This window comes from Lissotriton helveticus, chromosome 6 (assembly GCF_964261635.1).
Source record: "Lissotriton helveticus chromosome 6, aLisHel1.1, whole genome shotgun sequence".
In the NCBI taxonomy this organism is placed as follows: domain Eukaryota; kingdom Metazoa; phylum Chordata; class Amphibia; order Caudata; family Salamandridae; genus Lissotriton; species Lissotriton helveticus.
In genome coordinates this window covers 2,053,140,228-2,053,163,095 of record NC_136067.1, presented here as the reverse complement: position 1 = coordinate 2,053,163,095, position 22,868 = coordinate 2,053,140,228, and the positions used below count along the sequence as shown (strand labels likewise).

At 47.9% G+C, this 22,868-nt stretch overlaps 1 protein-coding gene across 1 annotated transcript in view; it reads left to right on the top strand.

Annotated features, from left to right (window-relative positions):
• IFT172 (intraflagellar transport 172) overlaps positions 1–22,868 on the top strand; it is a 1,142,656-nt gene that overhangs the window by 908,142 nt on the left and 211,646 nt on the right. The window lies entirely within an intron of this gene.

Genomic DNA, 22,868 nt, shown 5'->3' with positions numbered 1-22,868 from the left:
GTGCCCCTGGAGTACATCAGTCACCCCTTTGTGTAAGGCTTACTCTGTTTTTGAATATCTTAAATTATATTTCGAAATACAGGACAGATGCACATTATTTTGTGCTTTTAGTGTTTCATATGGGTAGGTGGAAATTATCCTGTTTCACAAAATCTGGATAATATACATATATGCTTACAATGCAGAAAACCCCTGTATCCCTTTGGTATTACTATAACAAGATCCCTTACAAAGATAATACCCATTACTACAAGGGCTCTCCTTAAAAGGAAGCCACACCTCTGGTGTTACTCCATGCACAACTGTTAAACCAAAGGTATTTTGTGCAGAATACTCAGTGCGTCCCTGACGTTGTTTCTCTTTTCCACCACCTTAGGTTTTCCTTGACCACTTGGAGATAATCTTTAATCCCATGGTACCTTAGATGTTCATTGTCGCAGTTTTGGACTTGGTGACTGGCATTGCTTTCACTCCAGAGTAGTGTTCATCACGTCAAGGAGACTTTATTTATTGGAGTCGCTCTTCACACCTCTTTAAGTGCTGCTGCTCCTTTGCAGGTTCATAGTATCGTAATCCAGACCTGTGGTATGTACTCTTCTGTGGGTGTTCCTGAGGTAGGGTCTAACACATGATTAGCCTCTTGCTTTTCACTATGCCTTTGTCCTTCCCCACAAACTATAACCCCTATAGCAAACCCTTCAGAGTTGGAGGCTGATTTTTCTCCTTCTTGACTCCATTTCTCAGGGGCTGCTAGTTGACTAGGTACTGGTGAAGTGTGATTTCTTGGTCAGACACTGACTTAAAATTGAGGTCCTTGTTTTGTGGTAAATAAATAAATAATACCTCTCTTTTTGACTAGACATATATCATAACAGATAGCTCAATAAATAAGAGTCAAGATTCGAGGTAGTAGGAGTTTTGCAGGTTTAATATAGCATAAGGACAGGAACAGGACAACCTGCATAGGGATAGGATGACAGGGCCCAGCAGCTGCTGGGGCTGGATCTGGGATGAGCGCGCTGACTTTTAATAACAATACATGAGCATATGTACATAACGCAAACACATAGCATTACATTGCAGTAGGCGTAGCAGTGGGTGGAGCAGAAGGCGTGACGCGTAGCAGTCGCGAAAGATAAAGACAAAAGTAGGTGTAACTGGGCGTATACATAGACATGTGATGCAAACGTAACAGGATATGTCATGAATGGGGCGGAAACCATGGAGGGGGCTACCTGAGGAGCCGGGACCTCTAACCTAATGGTGCGCGCAAACTGGCAATGACGTATCACTAGGAGAAGCTGGGGGCTATGAACTCTGTGCTAGGAGCAGAGACTGAAGTCTGGAGAGTCAGGGCGACATGTACCTAAACAGTATCTAGTATCTGATGTTTAGGGAACATGTTGATATAAACTATAAGTCAGGAGAGGAAAGGCTAACTTGATTCTAAGACTGGACCATGCATTATTCTACATGTAGTGCGTGATGAAGAATATTAAATGACCATTAAATACAGTATTTCTCTAACGTGGAGACGTGAAGGCTAGACAATGACGGAAACTATTGATGCAGTTCAGTAGCTTAGGAATGCAGAGAAGGAGGACTAAACTGATAACTGGAATCATAACATATTCTTGGCAGACTCAGAGACTGAGCCAGGCTGGGCCGGGCACTGCGAGGCAGGAAGTAAGTGAAGGGTCGAGGATACAGGTGGGGGCTGTATCGCTTCTCAGCGAGGTTTCAGGAGACAGGAGCTGAATCTGGTGTCCGGGCCCTTTTGAGGCCTAGAAACGGGGACTTTATAATGGAATAACGTGCACACTGAGAAACGTGGCAACATAACTTTACATAGGCCTGATACTCATATTACTCATGAGGACTGGGAAATGACATACTAGAGGGGGACACAACTGTAATTGCGTCATTAATCGGACATGGGGAGTACATATGCATATTTAATCATGCACACATAACATATGATGGATGACACGTAGGGACATAGAACATGGCAAAATTTACTTTTCCACATTCCCTCCTTGTCACTACGTTTCCATCAGGAAACATCAATTTTCATGATACCATCTATCATTTCATACAGTACCATTTGTTCATCTCGAATTGTCTTGGAACGAGATTTAGAACGGGGCTTGGGACTAGGAATACAAGAGGTAGCACACATGCCGCAAATCGCAGGGCCACATTGTATACAGAGGCAGCAGCTGAATATGATCGCTACTGCGATACCTAGAAAGGACAAGACTTTCCATCCCCAGGCGGAAATTATATTCCAGAACCAACCGGACCATGTCCAGGTGCCTGGATCTTGGTGTAACAGATGGGCAATTTTATGAAGTCTGGTTATAGCTGAATAAACAGACGGCGCGTTATTTGGAATGAAAATGCAGCAACTAGATCCGATGACTCTACAGGCCCCGCCCCTATCGGCCAGTATGACGTCAAGGACGAGACGATTTTGCAAAACGACAAATCTCATAGCAGATTGCTCTTCGGTTAAGTTACCTAGAGCGGAGGCAGTCTCATCTACTACAGCTTCAAGGGTTCTTGTTAACCTACGGATTAGCTTACTATTTACAACTGTACCTAAATAAGGGAAAACACCTTTATCAATATCAATGAATTGCTCTGCAGCAGTTTCAGTATAGTCGACAATCGGGAGATTTCTCTTGTGTCTAGTATGTACTAGGTAGGAATTCCTATGGTAGTCAGGTGGGGCTAGAAAAACAGGTGGCAGTAGGAAGGCAATGTAACAGGTTCCCTCCCAATCGAGGGGCAGACGAACATATGCAGTTTGACCACAAACAAAATATGAATGACGTGAAGCCTTGAAAATAGATTTCCCACTGTCACTATACTTGACAATAGTAGTACAATCACTATGTCCTACATGTACGGAACCATTATTTCGGACACATAATTCGCCTTTGACTGGTAATACTGAAATAGCAGGTAAGTCTGGAGTAGTATCAGACTGAACATTCAAGACCATGAAATTCGAAGAATAGTTACCTAAATTATACACTTCATTTTCTAGATCTAACCCGGTTCTGTGGGGGAGACCTTGCTTGTCTGGGAAACATGTACTGTTAAGAAAAGACATATCTGTTGAGGATGACGTTAACGTGGACCATGCTCCGCACGAACCATTATGTGAAAATGGATAAGGAAAAAGTGGCAGAACTCCCTTTGACGTCTGGAAAGGGGGGAGTCGACCACACACCCAACAATTAGTGGCATTGCTGGTCTGGTGTGAGTAATGTAACATGCGGATAAAAGTATTGTTACGCATAGCGAGGCGGTATGAATATTCATGAGGAGGCAGATCACTAAACGTGTGCTCTACTGTAATATTAAAATGCTTATTTACATGAGGAACTGGAAAACACAGATAAAATGCGTAACTAGTGCAGGAAGTCAAAAGGCTGAGAAATAATATGAAACTTAGAAAAACGATACATCGTATTGAGTTTTGACTGACTCTCTCACTATGGGGGTCTATTTTATACATGTCAGAAACAGTCTAACCGTTTCACCTAGGGGAGGACTTAGACAATCAAACTGACTGACTTATTTTACTAGACCGTAGCTTTTGCTTATACTCCTGCTGCGGAGTTTTCTCTAACAGGGGAGGGGTTGTGTCAATGTCATTTGCGGGACAGTCCTTAGGAACAATGTTTTGACAAGTTTTTAAATCCTGGGAAATGTTCTTGGAGACCGGCTTTAATCCGTAGAATTTCTTGACGTGCGAAAGGTGTACCCAGCCGCGGCGTCCTTCCAATTTCACGGCTGTACGGGTGGTGAGGAGGACCTGTCGGGGCTCCTTCCAGCGTGGCTCCAGCGGACTTGATCTGTCAAAGTTACGTACGAGGACCATTGAACCTGGAACGATTTCATGCGGGGCCACCTCGGTATTGTCTGGAAATGCGGCGGCAACCTGTGAACGACATGAGTTGAGGGCAGACATCAAGGAAGCTAGGTAATCTGTCAGCATATTACATGAAACATCAGTAATACTTCGGGGTCTAGGAGTACCCCACATATTTGGGGGGCGGCCGAAAACGACCTCATACGGGGACAGACCTGATCTGGAATGTGCGACCATGCGCATATAAAACAAAGCAACTGGCAGAGCTACTAGCCAGTCCACACCTTTCTCTTTACATATTTTGGCAATTCGGATTTTCAGAGTCTGATTATGTCTCTCGACCAGACCGGCTGCTTCAGGATGGCGTACACAATGAAACTTCCACTGGTACCCTAACAACAGGGAAACGTGCTTCATGAGTTCAGATGAGAATGGCTGACCGTTATCAGAATATACGACTCTAGGGAGTCCATATCGAGGGAAAAACTCACGAACCAACTGCTTGGCAGTGGTCGCGGCTGTGTAATCTGGGACTGGATATGCTTCTGTCCATCTGGACAAAGCGCATACAACTACAAGAACATACTTGAAACCTCGACATCGCTCCATCTGAATATAATCCATCTGGAGGACCTCAAAAGGGTGGTCAGGAGGCTGGAATCCACCTTGTTCCACCGGGACACTTTTACCTGGATTAAACTGACAACATATCATACAGGTACGGACTTTCTGCTTGGCTGCAGCTCGTAAATGCTTGTTGAACCAAATGTTCTGGATACTGTCTAACATAGCTTTTTCTCCTAAATGTGCTGGACTATGTGCGGTATTAATGATGACTTGAACCATAGAGTCGGGGAGAAACCATGTGGTTCTTCCCTTCGTCACCCATCCTTGATCTGTCTGGACCCCTCCTTGTTCAGACCATTTCTTGATTTCATCGGGAGTAGCATGTAACTGGATATCTATGACATCTTGTGTAGGGTCCTTAACTGTCATACATGTAGTCAGATCTGGAGTTTGTGTCTGTGTCGGATTAACTTGAATGTCTGGAGTCTGTGCTGTAAGCTTGGCTGTGCGATCTGCTAGATCATTACCTTGGGAAATAATGTCAGTAACTTTCGTATGTGCTTTGCATTTCATAATAGCAATGGATGTCGGTAAATGTATTGCATTTAACAGAGCTTGGATAAGGAAACCATGCTGAATTTTGGTTCCATGAGAAGTCATGAAACCTCTCTCCTGCCAGAGCACTCCAAAGTCGTGAACGACTCCAAATGCGTAGCGTGAATCTGTGTAAATATTAACTTTCTTTTCCTTGGCGTGTATACAAGCTTGTGTCAGAGCAACTAGCTCTGCTGCTTGAGCGGACAGGGTATCAATACGGTGTGTTTCAATAACTTCAGTGTCAGTAGTCACTTCATACGCGGCGACTAGTTCTCCTGTACTTGTTCTCATACATGAACCATCCACATAAAGTGTCAGGTCAGGGTCTAATAACGGAATATCTGTCAGATCTTGTCTTGGCTTTGTCGTAATGTTAACTACTTCCACACAGTCATGTGGGTCAGGTTTTGAATTAACTGATGGTAACAGTGTAGCAGGATTCAGGATGTTGCAGCGTCTGATTTCTATGTGTGGCTGGAACAGTGTCAATTCATAACCTGTTAAACGTGCAATTGTCAAGTGCTGTGTTTGTGTTCTATTTAAAAGAACTTCCACGGAGTGTGGAACTTGTACTGTCAGGGAGTGTCCTAAAACTATGGAATCACTTTGTCTGATAGCTAGTGCTGTGGCTGCAACTGACTTGAGGCACGCAGGCAAAGCCTGGGCGACTGGATCTAATGTGCTAGAAAAATAAGCACACGGCTTGTATTGTCCTGCTTGATCTTGTGTGAGAACAGATAATGCTGTACCTTCGCGTTCAGTGACGAAAAGTGTAAAAGGCTTACTGTAGTTCGGTGTAGCTAGAACTGGAGCTTGACATAAAGCTTTCTTTAACTCGTTGAAACTAAGTGTATGTTCAGATGTCCAAGGGAGGACAGTCGGTGCGGCTGTCTCCTGTGTCGTTAACTGTATCAGTGGCTTGGCTAGAAACGCATACTGAGGAATCCATTGTCTGCAGTAAGAAGTAAGGCCAATAAAGGCACGTACCTCCTTCTGGGTCCTGGGCTGAGGAAGACTCGCTATCAACTGGATGCGATCGGGTGTCAACTGCCTACCCCTCTTGGACAGCAAGTGTCCTAAGTAAACCACTTGCTGGACACAGAATTGAAGCTTCGAAGGGGACACCTTGTGCCCCATCTCGGCTAGGAAATACAGAACCGTCAGTGACGCTCGCTCGCAGTCACGTTCAGAACGGGCTGTGATCAATAGATCATCGACATACTGGAGCAGGGCAGTGTCAGTTGGCATGTGAATATTGTCTAGTTGTCTCTTAAGTGCTTGACTGTAAATACTAGGACTTTCTGTGAAACCTTGAGGAGCTCGTGTAAACATATAGCTCCTTCCATTTAAACAAAATCCGAAAAGGAACTGGCTGTCTGGATGGATGGGAACACTAAAAAATGCATTCTTAAGATCGATTACTGTAAAGAACATGGCTTCGGAATCAATGGCTGTCAATAGGGAAGAGATATCTGGGACAACTGGGTACTGAGGAATAATACATTTGTTAAGTTCTCGTAAATCAATCACTAATCGATATACTGGGGGTGCATTTGGATCAGTACGTTTCATGACTGGAATGATCGGAGAATTACATACATTGGAGTCAGTTTCTACAACTACTCCTTGAGCCATGAGCTCGTCTATAATTTTGGATAAGGCTGCTACAGCCTCAGGTGGCAATCTATACTGCCTGATTCGTGGTAACACTACACCTGGTTTGAGAGTCACACGATGGGGTGTGATTTGCATGTAACCTACATCAGTTGGACCTTGCGCCCATAAATGCTGCGGAACATTAGACAGTCTTGGATCAAAATCTCGTAACACATAGTGACCCTTAAAGTCACGTAGGAACAAACGTATTCCCTCTGGGGAACAGCATATAACTGCACCTAACTCTTTCAGTGTCTTAATGCCTAATAGGTTTTCTGGACATGACTTAGTAAGTAACAGATCAGTAGTGCGGGACAATGGACCTACTTCTAGAGTGACTGGCTTTGAAATCTCATTTACGATAGGTTTTCCTGAAAATCCAAGGGAAACATTTCTAGAGCCTGAGAGCGGAGCCCCTGGAACTTCGGCGTGACTAATTGTGGTCCTACTTGCCCCTGTATCAATCAAAAACTTTCTGTCTTTCCCTAATACTTGACTGTGAACATAGGGACCTTCTTGATCTACAGGTATCTCGATGAGAGGCAAGCCTACCTCCCTCTCTAGGCTGTTTCATGAATACTGCTGATACTCTGGATACTCAGACTGTGCATACTGGTACATCTGCGATGTAACATGCTGTGTTGCGGCAATAGGCTGCGGTGCTGTAACTGTCTGTGGTGCATTCTGTGACTGAGGAGTCTGTGAAACTTGTTCTTGTCTAGGCGGACGTGGTCTTTCTTTAGTCTTACCAGTAGCTATGTTATGTTTCAGAACTGTACACTCGTTTATGAAATGACCTGGCTGTTTACAATAATTGCAGTTCCCTTTAACAGGTGCTGCAGGATGACTGGCTTGATTCGGACCCCTCTTCTGACTGTCGTGAGGAACAGATTGTGCAACTAGCACTTTCATTTTTGTGTCTTTCATACGTTTTCTTTCGTGTTCTTGTTCTTCTCTGATTCTATTCTGGTGATACTGGAGCATCTGGAGCATCTGGGACGGAGTATTAGCTTGCCAGGTACTTTCGACTTTCAGAACTCGGTTTTTAATTGGTGGACTTGAATTCTCGACTAATTTAGTAACGAAAAGGTGAGGGTACGACTCACTACTTGTCTTGAGACCACTGTTGATACTAAAGCACTTTTCAAACCTAGAATAAAAATCACTAATATCTTCATCTTGTTTCTGTTTACAGGCTGAGATTGCATCCCAGTCTTCTTTTCTAGTTGTCAATAATCTGGGTAAAACTTGAATCAATAATTCTGGTAATTCTTTACATTTCTCTCCTAGACCAGTACCTGGTACACGTATCTTATCTTCTGCTTCTAGGACTGCCCAATCTATCTTTTTCTCTCCCACCTCCCATTCTTTTTCCTTTAGCTTTTCATACACCCCTGCGGGCAACAGGACCTTTAACATTTTAATGATATCTGGGTAAGTGTATTCTCCCATACGGAGCATGTCTTTTAATTCTCTATGGAACCCTGCTGGATCTTTGTCATGACAGGGAATTAATTTCTTCATTTCGAGGAGTTCCATCTTTGTTATCGGGGTGTAAACAAACACTCGTTGCATTTCGCCACCCGCTCCTCTGACTGGGTGGACTTCTCGTAACGGATTCTGTCTGTCTATGTAGAATGATTTACTTTCTGGGGGTGAGACATGAACGAAATGCGGGTTCAAGAACATTCTATATTTATGGCTTTGTTCTAGAATGACACTAATTAAATCGGTACCTAGACCTCTCCATCTGTACTGGAGTAACTCGTTCAGGATATCATGTAACGGGCCTGGATCAGAATGTTGACCCTCATACAGAGTAATGAGGTGCTGAATCATATACATACCCACCAGTCGCTGCTCGGCTGGGGGCATTTTCAGAAACATTTGTGCCACTATTTCGTCTGGAAAAGTGGTAGAATCAGTAATCCATCGGACTGCTGACCGAACTATTTCTTGTTCATGCATAGTACTTAACTCACTATAACCGATTCGTGATTTCAGAATGTGATCGGTAGCTTGGAATACTTGTTCTAGGGAACCTTGTTCTGGTGCTGAATGATGGGAAATTGGCTTGTGTTCTAGACGTAAATGGCGATCTGGAAATCTAGGTTTTCCTACATACGCTATTCTGGCGGTATTCTCATCGTCTTCTTCTTCAGGATCAGAGGTACTTTCTTTCTCGCTTACTTGTGCTGCTTTACGCTGTTCGTGTATCTTTATTATCTCTCTACGGATTTTCTTGTACATACTTTCCATGGCACCAATGGTATTGTGCTTTCCTTCGGCTATATTATCACTCCACTTTGTTAGAGTTTTCATTTCTTCCGGGTCTTTAGACGGATGATCCTGTTCTCTTATTAGACAGTTAATTAAGAACTTTAATATCATGCGCTGAATCTCGGCTTTCCTTTGAGACATGGCATCACTAATACTTTGTGGGTCATCCCCTGTACGGATGAAACGATATATCCTGTCTAGATCTTCTTTCATATTGGGTAGGGTGACTAGATACTCGGTCACCCTCCTTACGCGTACTGAATATAAAACCATATTATTCTCGCCTGGGACTGGGTCATAGGCACATTCGCCAAGGGCTTGCCTGATTTCTGCAACAGACTTATTATTTTTAGGAGTACGCTGTGATGCTTGAGCATGTCATTCGAGTGCTGATAAACGCTTGCGTGGCGGCGGGGTTTGAGGAGGACCTCCTCCTGCGGCCCCTAGACTAGAATCGTCGACTGATATTCTTCGTGGCGGAGCGGGAGATTGAAATGCTGGCTGGACCGGGGGTACCGTAGCAGGTACTGCATGGGGTGCCCCGGTGTCTGGAGGAGCAGGATGTGCCTGATTTACAGGGACTGGCGGAGCGCGAACAGGATTTGCATATTCAGGGACTGTGTCGTCCAGATAGGACGAAATAAAAATATCAGCTGCGGTCGGTTTGTGACGTAGCTTGGTCGGAACTAGTGGTGGCGGGAAATTACTGGATGCCTCCGGTGTCGCTTTTGGCAAGCCCTCGGCAAGAAGAGGATACATACCCTTAATGAGGGCGTTCCTCTGTCTGTCTGATTGCTCAGTTCTAACTCGTTCACCTATCTCGATTAATTCCCTTTCTTGGGCTCGTTCTTGGGATTCTCTACTTAGTTCTGACTTTCTGATTTCTTTTTCGGTTCTTTTATGAGCTTCTTTGCGCCATAACTCAATGGCATCTTTCTGTGATTGTCTGGCTTTCTTTTTCCATAATGCTTCTTCTACTCGCATGATGCATTCGGCATCCCATGTACCCGATACGGGCCATCTATACTTTTCTTCTAACTGTTTGGTATACTCTACCCATAAATCTAGATACAATATGGCACTTATGCCATGTTTCTGATACATAAAGTGACCTGGACTGTCCCTGGGCGGGACGGGAACTGCTGCTTCCAGCAGACCCTTTCTAGTTTTTAACTGACGTAATTTGGAAAATATGGGCATGACTGAACTGTAATCTAGACACAATACAATACACAATGAACACGATACTTATTCCCCATTCATACCACGACATTAAAATACATGAAAAACATTTAAAATAACAGTTCGAACAGAATACTACCTGGAAATATTGCGAACAGAACACTTGAAATTTCTCGAGAACAGAACTGACTAGAACAGAAACTAGATGCACTGCTGAAACAGTACGAAACTTACCGGTCTCATAAAGAGACACGTCAGGACCCGCATCCACCGAAGTGGACACTTCGTTTGTGGGACTGTGTACCACCAACCCACAGACCAGAGTCAATTAAATTGACCCTGTCTAGATACCACCCCAGTAACGGTACTCACCGGGCAGCAAGAACGGAAGGCCTCAGACTGGACTGTACTGCTACGACGACGGACGACGAACTTCGGACTTCGGACTTCGGTTACGGGTGGACCTCCGGATACCTCGGACCTTGGACTCTTGGCTTGGGCTCTGGTCGGGACTCGCCGCGTTCCTCCACCGTCTCGTCTGGATGCTGGACCGCCTCCTCCGTCTCCTCCGTGGGCCTGAGGGATACTTGAGCAGAAATATCTGCCACTGCGCAGAAGAGTTCCGTCACGACTGCAGAGGGTCAGGGGGTCGGCGTGGCTTCACCGACGCGTGGGGAAAGGGCAAGTCCCTGTTCGGGCGCCATTATGTGGTAAATAAATAAATAATACCTCTCTTTTTGACTAGACATATATCATAACAGATAGCTCAATAAATAAGAGTCAAGATTCGAGGTAGTAGGAGTTTTGCAGGTTTAATATAGCATAAGGACAGGAACAGGACAACCTGCATAGGGATAGGATGACAGGGCCCAGCAGCTGCTGGGGCTGGATCTGGGATGAGCGCGCTGACTTTTAATAACAATACATGAGCATATGTACATAACGCAAACACATAGCATTACATTGCAGTAGGCGTAGCAGTGGGTGGAGCAGAAGGCGTGACGCGTAGCAGTCGCGAAAGATAAAGACAAAAGTAGGTGTAACTGGGCGTATACATAGACATGTGATGCAAACGTAACAGGATATGTCATGAATGGGGCGGAAACCATGGAGGGGGCTACCTGAGGAGCCGGGACCTCTAACCTAATGGTGCGCGCAAACTGGCAATGACGTATCACTAGGAGAAGCTGGGGGCTATGAACTCTGTGCTAGGAGCAGAGACTGAAGTCTGGAGAGTCAGGGCGACATGTACCTAAACAGTATCTAGTATCTGATGTTTAGGGAACATGTTGATATAAACTATAAGTCAGGAGAGGAAAGGCTAACTTGATTCTAAGACTGGACCATGCATTATTCTACATGTAGTGCGTGATGAAGAATATTAAATGACCATTAAATACAGTATTTCTCTAACGTGGAGACGTGAAGGCTAGACAATGACGGAAACTATTGATGCAGTTCAGTAGCTTAGGAATGCAGAGAAGGAGGACTAAACTGATAACTGGAATCATAACATATTCTTGGCAGACTCAGAGACTGAGCCAGGCTGGGCCGGGCACTGCGAGGCAGGAAGTAAGTGAAGGGTCGAGGATACAGGTGGGGGCTGTATCGCTTCTCAGCGAGGTTTCAGGAGACAGGAGCTGAATCTGGTGTCCGGGCCCTTTTGAGGCCTAGAAACGGGGACTTTATAATGGAATAACGTGCACACTGAGAAACGTGGCAACATAACTTTACATAGGCCTGATACTCATATTACTCATGAGGACTGGGAAATGACATACTAGAGGGGGACACAACTGTAATTGCGTCATTAATCGGACATGGGGAGTACATATGCATATTTAATCATGCACACATAACATATGATGGATGACACGTAGGGACATAGAACATGGCAAAATTTACTTTTCCACAGTTTTACTGTTGTCTTCAGGTTCAATTTGTCAGTATTGTTATACTGAACAGTGTACATGTTACTGTTCATCAACATCAGGTTGTGGGCAAGACCTATTTAACCAACTTCAGCACAGCTCTAGATATTTTCTAACTGGCACAGCAGAAGCACCCTTAGACACTGATCACTCCCAGCATCTTCAAACCCACAGACCATATGTGATTTTAGGATTTGTTGCTGAATCTCAAGGCCGCTGCCCTCTTTCTGATGCCACAGCAAAAGACAATTAGGAATTAAACTACCAAAGACCTGACATTCTCTTTTCATATGCTTGGACATCTCATAATGTTCCTGGAATGGCCATATCCAGAGTGAACTATGCAAATGGCATGTAATTGTGCCTCCAACAATATGCAAAAAATATCTGAAAGAAACACGTTAGTTTAAGTTTCCTTACCTTAGAATATCCCCAGGGGTCAGACTGGATCCGGAAAGTTTTCGTCAGCAGTACGCCTACGCGTCGGTAGGCGTCGTCTTGCAGCTCCGCGTTCGTCGTCGTGATAGCCGGAATGACTTCGCTGGAGTACTTAGACGCCGCCCTCGCGCGCTGATGTCAGTTCTTCTTTTTTCCGCGCCTGCAATTGTTGATCCGTGAAGAGCGTACCCATAGTCATTTTTTTTACTAACTTTTTGGACATTTTGTCTATCTTTTTCGAGTCGACGCGACTCCTGGTGCCAGTAGGGATGCCCGGTTTCAAGCCGTGTGACGCCTGTCACCAACTGATGTCGGTTACCGACCCCCACCGCCAGTATCTTTACTGTTTGGGGACCGACCACGATGACAAGTTGTGCCCCGACTACCGGGCCTTGACGTCGAAGGCTAGGCAGGAGCGTTCCCGTAAGCTACTCGAGCTACGGCAGTCGGCTCGATGTCCCAGTTGAGGAGGAAGTCGAGGGACCGGTCGCGGAGCTGCAGTCATCATCGATAGTCTGGATCCAAGTCCTCGCACTCGGGTAAGTCGAGGCATGGCAAAAAGATGTCGAAGAAGCATCGTCGTTCTTCGACTTCCCCTCGCCAACTCGGCCGAGGGTTCGGGTGGTGCCGCCCACGCGGCTCCGGCGGGGCCCGCGCAGTCGCATCCAGCCCCACATCTTCCGGTCCCTGGACTCGATGCGACTCCGGAGCAGATTCGAGACTTCCTCGTGGCCATGAGGACTCTCTTCCTGCCGTCGAGACCCGCTGGCGCGCCTTCGGGTCCTGCGGGTCCGATTGGGGGTCCTAGCCCTGTGTTGCCGGCGGCTTCGGCCTCGCGCCGCCGGCGACTTCGATCCTGGCGCCCCAGGACTCCGTGGGATCCAGACCTGGATCCCAGTCGATGCCAGTTGACCTTACGACTCCTCCGCTGGTGCCGACCCCCTCGGTGCCACCTCCGGTGCCGTCCTCGGATGACGCCGTTCCCGGTTTCAGCCCCGGCCCGGGCTCGGCGTCGTCTCCGACACTGACCGGTGAGCTTTTCACCCATGCCCCGGCTCTGTCATTTTTGCCTGTTTATCAGGACACAGATGAACGGGAGGACTGGGAGGGGTCTCAGGACCCTCTGGCACAGCAGTGCCAGTGAAGTCAGGACTGGGCAGATGAGCTAGGGGAGGCCAGTGGTCTAGACACTTCCCCTGACACTGGTTTTCTCTCTCCTCCTTCCGTGGCTACGGAGGAGGGAGCAACTTATGCTGTGGTGCTATGCAAGGCGCCCAAGGCCTTGGGCCTTGAGCTCCCTGCAGCGGCTGTGAGGACTAACATCCTCACCGAGGTGCTTCAACCGCCAGTAGGCTCTTCGGAACCTCTGCTGCAGTTTAATTAGGCCCTCACTGACTTTCTGATGGGCACTTGGTCCAAGCCCACCACAGTTCCCCCTGTGGATCGGAACGTGGCCCGGCGCCACCGCCCAGCTCTGGGCGACCCTGGCTTTCTGTCCACCCACCCCACCCCTGAGAGTCTGGTTATCCAGGCCTCCACGTCCCAAACTGCTTTCCTTACTGCACCCCTGGACCGGGAATCCAAAAGGCTGGAACACATTGGCAAGAAACTGTTTTCCTCTGTCAGTCTACGGTTGCGGTCCATTAATACCACATGCCTTTTGGGCCGTTACACCCACTCTCTGTGGGATACGGTGGCGGACGTGCTGCCCCAGTGTCCGGAGGAGGCTAAGACCCGGCTCACCCAGGCTCTTGCTGAGGGGCGAGATGCAACACGGTACTCCATTCGATGTGGACTTGACACCACGGACTCGCTGGGTAGAGCGATTGCAACGATGGTGGCGATTCGTCGTCACGCCTGGCTGAGGTCCACCAACTTTTATGGGGATGTTCAGAGCACTCTCATGGACATGCCTTTTGATGGCCGTCGCCTCTTTGGCGCGCTGGAGCACTTTAAGGTCTCCAGGGCTACGGCCAAGTCCTTGGGCCTGTCGGCCCAGCGCCAGCAAACTTCTGCCTTTCGCTCCTTTCATGGCCATAGATGGGGTGCCCCCACACGTTCGTCCAGCCACAGGCCGCAGAACCAGCCTCAACGCGGTTGCGGACGTGCATTTCGCCGTGGCGGAACGGGGGGTCAGAGAGCCGGTCAGTCCCCATCCGCTCCCGCAGCATCTGCCTCAAAGCCCTCCTAGTCCGAGTTTTCAGGCCCATTCCAAACCAGTGGGAGGCAGAATTTCCCCATCACCTGCTCCACTGGCGTACCATCACTTCGGATAGGTGGGTGCTGCAAATCGTCCAAAGGGGCTACTCCCTCTCCGTTGAGACGACCCCTCCAGCCATGCCACCGCAGTACCACCGCATGCCCGGGGATCACTTGCAACTTCTGCAGGAGGAAGTTACGGCCCTCTTGGCCAAGGGGGCCATCGAGTGCGTTCCTGGCCCAGAAGTAGGTTCCCAAGAAGGGCAAAGGGGGCCTGCGCCCTATCTTGGACCTCAGGAGCGTCAACGTCTTCCTCCGGAAGGAGAAGTTCAAGATGCTGACTTTAGCTGAGGTTCTGGCTGCCCTGGACCCTGGAAACTGGATGGTAGCGTTGCACTTGCAGGATGCTTATTTCCATATTCCCGTCCTGCCGGCCCATCGGCGTTACCTGCGGTTCACGGTGGGCCACGAGCACTTTCAGTTTACCGTGCTCCCCTTCAGCCTCACCAGTGCCCCTCGGGTGTTCACGAAAGTGATGGCAGTGGTCGCAGCTCATCTGCGCAGATCAGGGGTTCCAATCTTCCCCTATCTCGATGACTAGTTGCTGAAGGCGGGCTCACCCCAAACAGTCGTCTCCCACCTCCAGACTAAGGTCGACTTCCTGCATTCGCTGGGGTTCTCCATCAACGTGCCGAAGTCACACCTGAGTCCCTCCCAGAAACTCCTCTTCATTGGAGCGGTTCTGGACTCGGCGCAGTTTCGGGTTTATACTCCCGACCAGCGGGTTTGGGATATTCCGATCTTTCAGCCCTTATCCTGAGTTTCAGTCAGGATGGCCCAACGGCTGCTGGAACTGATGGCCTCCTGCATCCTGCTGGTACATCACGCCAGGTGGCGGATGCGGGCTCTGCAGTGGGACCTGAAGTTCCAGTGGGCACAACATCAGGGCAACCTGTCCGACCACATCCTGATCTCTTAGGGCACTGCGAGACAGTTGCAGTGGTGGCTCACGGACCGCGATTGGGTCAGTGGCAAATCCCTCTCCCTACCCAAACCGGAGCACACAGTGGTGACGGAAGCTTCCCTCCTGGGATGGGTGGGCTACATGGGAGAGGCAGAGATCAGAGGCCTCTGGTCTCCTGCGGAGTCCCTGCTCCCTGCACTTTGTGCGGCATATTTTTATTTTTTTGGTGCTCTGTGGTAGACCAGCCTTACCCTTGTGTTCTCTCCGCTCCCAGCGCAGCGCAGCAGACTACGTGCTGACGCTGCGGGAGAGACTCGCTAGACCCGCCATACTGGAGGGAGGAAAGGGTTGCGGTCCAGTTGCTGGCCGCATCCCACCCTCCTCCAAACTGGATAAAAGGACACGGTCATTCCGTCCGCGCAGCGGCACGCCAAAGGCAAGCCCGTCTGTGCCCGTCCGGGGCCGAACGGGGCTAGGGGCCCAAAACTCTGCTCAAATCACCGCAGATGCCCTGAAACGGGTCAGTTACTCCAAAGACCAGTTAATGCACCTCCGCCCACCCTTTCAGAGAGCCTGTAATCATACTCTGAATGTAGAGAGCTTACCCCTGATTTGTAAGACCTGCCTGTACATTCCAGTTAATAACACCACTGCAGAGTGTAAGACAGAGTCTCTGAACATGCTGCTGATTAACTGTCGTTCTCTTAGGAAGCATAAGTTGGATATCTATGACCTCTTAGTGGAAAAACAACCAGATGCTCTCTTCCTGACCGAGACTTGGTTGGATGCAGAGTCCAATCCAGATATATTGGAAGCACTCCAGCAAGATTGTGGGATATTAAGATTAGATCGGGCTAAACAGAGGGGAGGCGGTATCGCCATTATTTATAAACTGGTTTTGTCATGCACTCTAGAGACAGTGTTAATTAAAGAATGTGAAGCTGCTCTTTTTACTATAAAATACCTTCCGAACAGGGCCATTAACGGTTACCTGATTTATCGTCCGCCAGGTAAAACGTCGCTTTTTTTTGACAGCCTGATGGAAGTAATTGTCCACCCTGCACTACGGTACAATAAGTTTTTGATTTTGGGTGACCTTAACTTTCATATTGAGGATGAGAATGACAGGGAAGCTTTAGGATTACTAGCATCTTTAAAAATGTTTAACCTTAATATTCAATCCCTGACTCCTACCCATAAAGCAGGCCATCTTTTGGACCCGATCTTTGCCAACTGGGAGGGAGTGGTGGTTCTACCCCCCAGTAAGGTATTATGATCGGACCATTTTCTGGTGGAGTTTACCATCCGTGGGGAGTCTAAACTACCATCTAGCACTAAACTGATGGCATGTAAACGTAGGAAATGGGGGAAAATTAAGCAGGACGAGTTAGAGCTGGCTTTAAAAAGAGGCAGTCCCCCACTTAAAGACAGTGTAGACGAAGCCTGGACAGACTATGAAAAATGGCTGTCAGGAGCCTTAGATGAAACCGCCCCGTGGACTACCAAGGCACCAGCGAGGTGCTCGAAAACAGCTCAGTGGTTTAATGCTGACTTAAAAGCTAGTAAAACGGAATGCGAAAAGTTGGAGCGCATCTGGCGCAGTAAATATGATGACTCGGCTAAACTCAATTATAAAAAGAGTATAAAGAGCTATCATAAACTGATCAGATCCACCAAACGTAACTTTGTAAAGAACAGAATTGAATTGGCGGAGAACTCTACTAAATAACTCTTTGTTATATACAAAGAGCTCACTTCATTGGAGAGAACCATAGCCCCTGACCTGCACTCGACAGCTATGTGTGAAGCCATTGCTGATTTTTTTGTGCAGAAAGTGGACAATATCTATAAAACCTTTCCAGAGGTACCGGAAGAACCTCTCAGGGATACCTCTACCAGCAGTGAGATGATTTACAGTGGCTGCCTTAATCAGTTTGCGGTGCCTAACACCACTGAGTTGCTGCATATCATTTGCAGCATCTAATCAGGCTCCCCTAAGGATGTGGCTTGTCCCAACGTCCTAAGGAATCAAGCCAAGCTTTTGGTGACTCATATAGGCCACATGGCGAAATTGTCTTTTCTAACAAGCCACATACTTCAAGACTAGAAAATAGCGCAGGTCATCCCCTTAAAGAAAAAACCCCATCTTAGGGCTGCTCAGTTGGATAACTATCGGCCTATATCGCTGCTGCCCTTCTGCGCTAAGGTGGTGGAAAAGATAGTTAACAAGCAGCTCTCTGAATATTTGGATAGGGGATTACATCTGCATCCCTCCCAGTCAGGATTTAGAGCGCACCACTCGACTGAATCGGCCCTCCTTTTTTCCACCGAGCTATTAAGGAGTAGAGTTGACAAGGGGAAAACAGCCGCGCTCCTCTTACTAGATCTGAGCGCGGCATTTGACACCGTCTCCCATCCCCTGCTGCTTTCTCGTCTTAACGAGGTTGGCATTGAGGGTCTGGCTCACGAGTGGATGCGTGCATTCTTGGCGAATAGGCAATTCCAAGTATACCGTCCACCTTTTAAATCCGAGGTGCGTTTGCTCAGACATGGGGTGCCTCAGGGCTCAATTCTGAGCCCGACTTTGTTTAATCTTTATATGGCGCCCCTGGCCAAGCTGGTTGCGGCGTACGGGGTTGAGATAGTGTCATATGCTGATGACACCCAACTGGTAGTGACACTATCTCAGCCTCCGGAAGAGGCCTCAGCCAACTTCACTGCCTGTCTGAGCGGACTAGCGGGATGGATGAACACAAACTGTTTACGCCTCAACGCTAATAAAACGGAACTTTTGGTGGTGGGGAAATCTCCATCCATATGGTCGTCGGCATGGTGGCCTAAAGAACTTGGCACCGTCCCTAAACCATTGGAGCAGGTTAAGAACTTAGGGGTTAAACTGGACGAGACTCTATCCTTTGAACATCACACCAGAGGGATATCGGGTAAATGCTATGGGATCCTTAAGACCTTACGCAAGACCCTGGACTCGCTCCCTGCTAATAGCAGGAAAACGTTAATTCATACTCTGGTGACGCCCCACCTCGACTACAGTCCCGTTCTATACTCAGGCCTGAGTAGGAAAGGCCTTCACAGGCTTCAATGTGTTCAAAACGCAGCAGGTAGATTGGCTCTTAACCTATCTAGAAGATCTTCAGGGAAACAAGCCTTAGTGGGCCTCCACTGGCTCCCCATACGGGAGCGCATCATATTTAAAATCATGTGTTTGACCCATCGCATTGCTTATGAGAGAGGCCCCGTCTATCTGCAAAAATTACTTACTAAGTACTACCCTAATCGTTACTTACGATCTCAGGGCCGTATGCTCTTTCAGGTGCCCAGAATCCAGCGGGCAAGGATGGGTGGCCGGTCATTCAAATATTTGGCCAGCAAACAGTGGAATGACCTCCCCATTGAGCTCCGGATGGAGCCATCTGAAGGAAACTTTAGGCGTAAATTGAAAACCTACCTTTTTCCAAAACTTTGAGATCTTTTCGCCCTGTCCTTCAGCGGCCTTTTCTCTTGGGTTCTGTTCTAGTAATTAGTTTAAAAGCGCGGGGACACACTGTTGACTAGTGTAACCAGGCGCTCAAAAAAGGTGTTATTATTGTTATTATATCAACCTTCTGGAGCGGCGGGCGATCCGGCTTGCACTGAAGGCATTCCTTCCCTCTGTCCGTGGAAGTGTAGTGCAGGTGTTCACGGACAACACCACCGCCATGTGGTATTGCAACAAACAGGGCGGGGTGGGGTCGCGGACCCTTTGTCAGGAGGCTCTGCGCCTCTGGACATGGCTGGCCCTTTGAGCCGCTCCATAACTGTCCTTTACTTCTTCTGACTCTAAAGACTACTTTACTGGTTGCCATCACCTCTGCCAGACGAATGAGTGAGCTCCAGGCTCTTTCTTCTAAGCCTCCTTTCCTCTCTGTCCATCTGGACAAAGTTGTTCTGAGGACTCATCCTTCTTTTCTACCCAAGGTGCTTACTACCTTTCACATCGGCCAGACCATTACCTTGCCCACCTTCTTTCCGCCTCCGCATCCCTCGAAAGAGGAAGAGAGGCTCCACCGTCTGGACCCAAAACGTGCGCTCTCTTTTTACCTGAACCGCACACAACAGTTCCGGGTGGACGACCAACTCTTTGTTGGCTATGTGGGCGCTAAGAAGGGACGGACGGTGCACAAGCGGACCAACTCTTGGTGGGTCGTTTTGTGCATCAAGATCTGTTATTCCTTGGCTAAGAAGGAACCTCCTGAGGGGCTGCGCGCCCTTTCCACTCGGGCCACGGCGGCTACTACTGCCTTGGGACAGGGAGTCCCTTTGCAGGACATTTGTCAGACAGCTACGTGGGCCTTGCTGCACACATTTGCCAAGCATTACTGCCTGGACAGCCAAGTCCGGCGAGATAGCTTCTTTGGCCGTTCAGTTCTCCAGGACTTTCTGGTGTGATTTTGGTTCGCAGACCCACCACCGGGGTTGGTATTGCTGGGGTATCTATTCTAAGGTAAGGAATCTAACACTAACGTGTTTCTTTCAGATGCGCAAGTTACTTACCTTTGGTAACGATATATCTGTAAGAAACATTAGTTAGTGTTAGATTTCTTACCACCCCACCCTTCCTCCCCGTTCTGAGAACCGATATTTAAGGTTAAGGACTTGCCCTGTCAGGGCCCTAGTTTCATGGCACCAGTATTAGTTTTTATCATGGCTCTGCGTTTCTGGCGCGGAAAAGCTGTGTATAAGAACTGACGTCAGCGCGCGAGGGCGGCGTCTAAGTACTGCGGCGACATCATCCCGACGCCGGACGTGGAGCCGCAGACAACGCCTACTGATGCGCAAGGGTACTGCTACGCAAAAGTTTCTGGATCCAGTCTGACGCCTGGGGATATTCTAAGGTAAGGAATCTAATACTAACTACTGTTTCTTACAGATATATCGTTACCGAAGGTAAGTAACTTGTGCATTAGTTCACATGATCTTGAAATCTCTTAATCAGATATAAGTAAAGTTCTTATTAGACCTCACCTGAGACAACTGTGGCTCCCTATTCAGCAGAGAGTATGTACCCACATGCTACCTTCCCTCTTTGAAGCTTCACCTGGTGGGTTGCCAAACACAGGGTTCCTTGTAGAGGATGACATTTCTTGTCCTATTTAGGTGCAACGCACATGGTTGCATTGCTACATGACTTTATAAAAGTTCCAAAAACTGTTTCCTGCTCAACTTCACTTTTCCTTACATTGCACATTTTGTCGCAGTCATCTGAAGTGTCCCTCCACCAAGATGCTAGTCACATTAAAAAGTCACTTTACAAAACGTCCCTAACATTATGTGCAGATGCAGTCTGATGAAAGCCCTTCTGTTGTGTTCAGAGACTTTCCAATGAAGGCCCTTGAGGTGAGTTGAAGGCTCAGTGATGAAAGCCATTGAGATGTTTTGAGAGACTAACTGATGAAAACCCTTGAGATGTGTTGAGAGTGATGAAGGCCTTTGTGCTGTTTGCAGAAAGAATAAGATGAAACACCCTTGTGCTGACTGCTGAGGTGTAAAAAGTTCAATCGGGTCGGGGACAATCGATATTTGCCCGGCGGTATTGCCTCTGTGACCCCCTAGTTATTTAAAACAATGAAGAGGCAGGCGCTGGAGACGGGAAAGCAGGAAACAAGGTTTTTTTATTCTCTCCGGAGGAGAACACAACGAAACGGACAGAAGGTATCGTTCTGAGGTGCTCTAACTTACGTTTGAGGCCTGGCCCCTTATATACAGTGTTTATGGTTTTTATTACAGTTTACATACATGTGACAAAGCTTTGATATACGGAAGACATACCCGGAATCCCCCCTTTGGGGCCCGTTCCCACACACATTTACAGTTGAAATCCCCACCCTAGTCATAACAGGTGATGAGTATCACGCAGCTGGATATTCCGCCGATTCACGGAATGTGGGGGGTTTGATCGGATCTCATGGAGTGGGGGGCTTTGATCAACCCGGGGATCCTTTGATGGGGGAGGCTTCCTATTGTACGGGGAGGGGCAAGGAATGGCATCGGCAGAGCTGGGTGTCGGCCTGGGGACGGGGAAGACAAAACGGGCACACAGGGAAAAAGGGGGTTTGCATCTAAGGGCCGGAGATCATGAAAGGAAAGCAGGGAGGCGTCGCGCTGGGAACAGGATGAGAGCCTGGGGCAGAGCAGCGCCGAAGAGGGGTTTATGACTCAAGGCAGGTGCAAGCAGGGGGTGGTCAGCGTGCGGGCTTAGCGAAGGCAAAGGGCTATGTCAGGGGCCAGCGGCATGCAAAAGGGTTTGTTCTGATCGGGGCATCTTAAAATGGCGGGCGCGCACGACAAAAGTGTGGCATCGGGGAAGAGGCAAGATGGCGCAGATAATGTTCACCGAAACGCACTAATTTTCCACAGTCCTCCCTTTAACATATTCAAGACATCTTGCTGGTTCATTTCCTATTCGGTTCTACTGTGGTGAGTATGAGAAAGAAAACGGTAGGAACCCTAGATGAAAAGAGTTGTAAATAATACATTTTTAGGTTTCTAGTTTTTAGGAGGTACACCTATTTGATAAACTTTGATAAACTTGTTCAGCAGGAAAGTCATAGGAATGCAATACAAAAAACGGTTCTGCAGCGAGAGCAGCAAGTACATATCATAACGTGAACTGGCAGGTTATTACATATTTCGGATTCGGATTGGAGCAGGATCAATACAATGGCGGCTGGGAGAGAAATGAGGCGAAGCAAAACGGTGGTTGAGGATGTCGAATGTTCGAAGTTTATGAGTTCTCATTGTTCTTTGTGGTCTTTCGTTGGCGCTGTTGAGCACCGGCGGTGGAGCTATAAGTCCAGCTCTGTTCTAAGTTCTGCGTTGCAGGGCACGACCCTTTCCTCGCGTTTCTGGTCGGAAAGGTCCTTTTTCGCCCTGTGTCCTTTGAGGTGATTGTCAGAAAGTTCCGATGGAAGAAGAGCGTTCAAAACAGTCCATAGGGTAGGTCAGAGGAAAAAGGGGGATGGAGCAAGGCCAAATTGGGAACAAACTAGGGGAACGAGAGACTTCAAATGGGCGGGCGTGCGACGGAATTCAGAGAGCGGGGACTTGTCGAAAGGCACTGGACGTCGAGCAGGGGCATCAGGTCGACCCTTTCTTTTCATGCTGTCGAAAACAG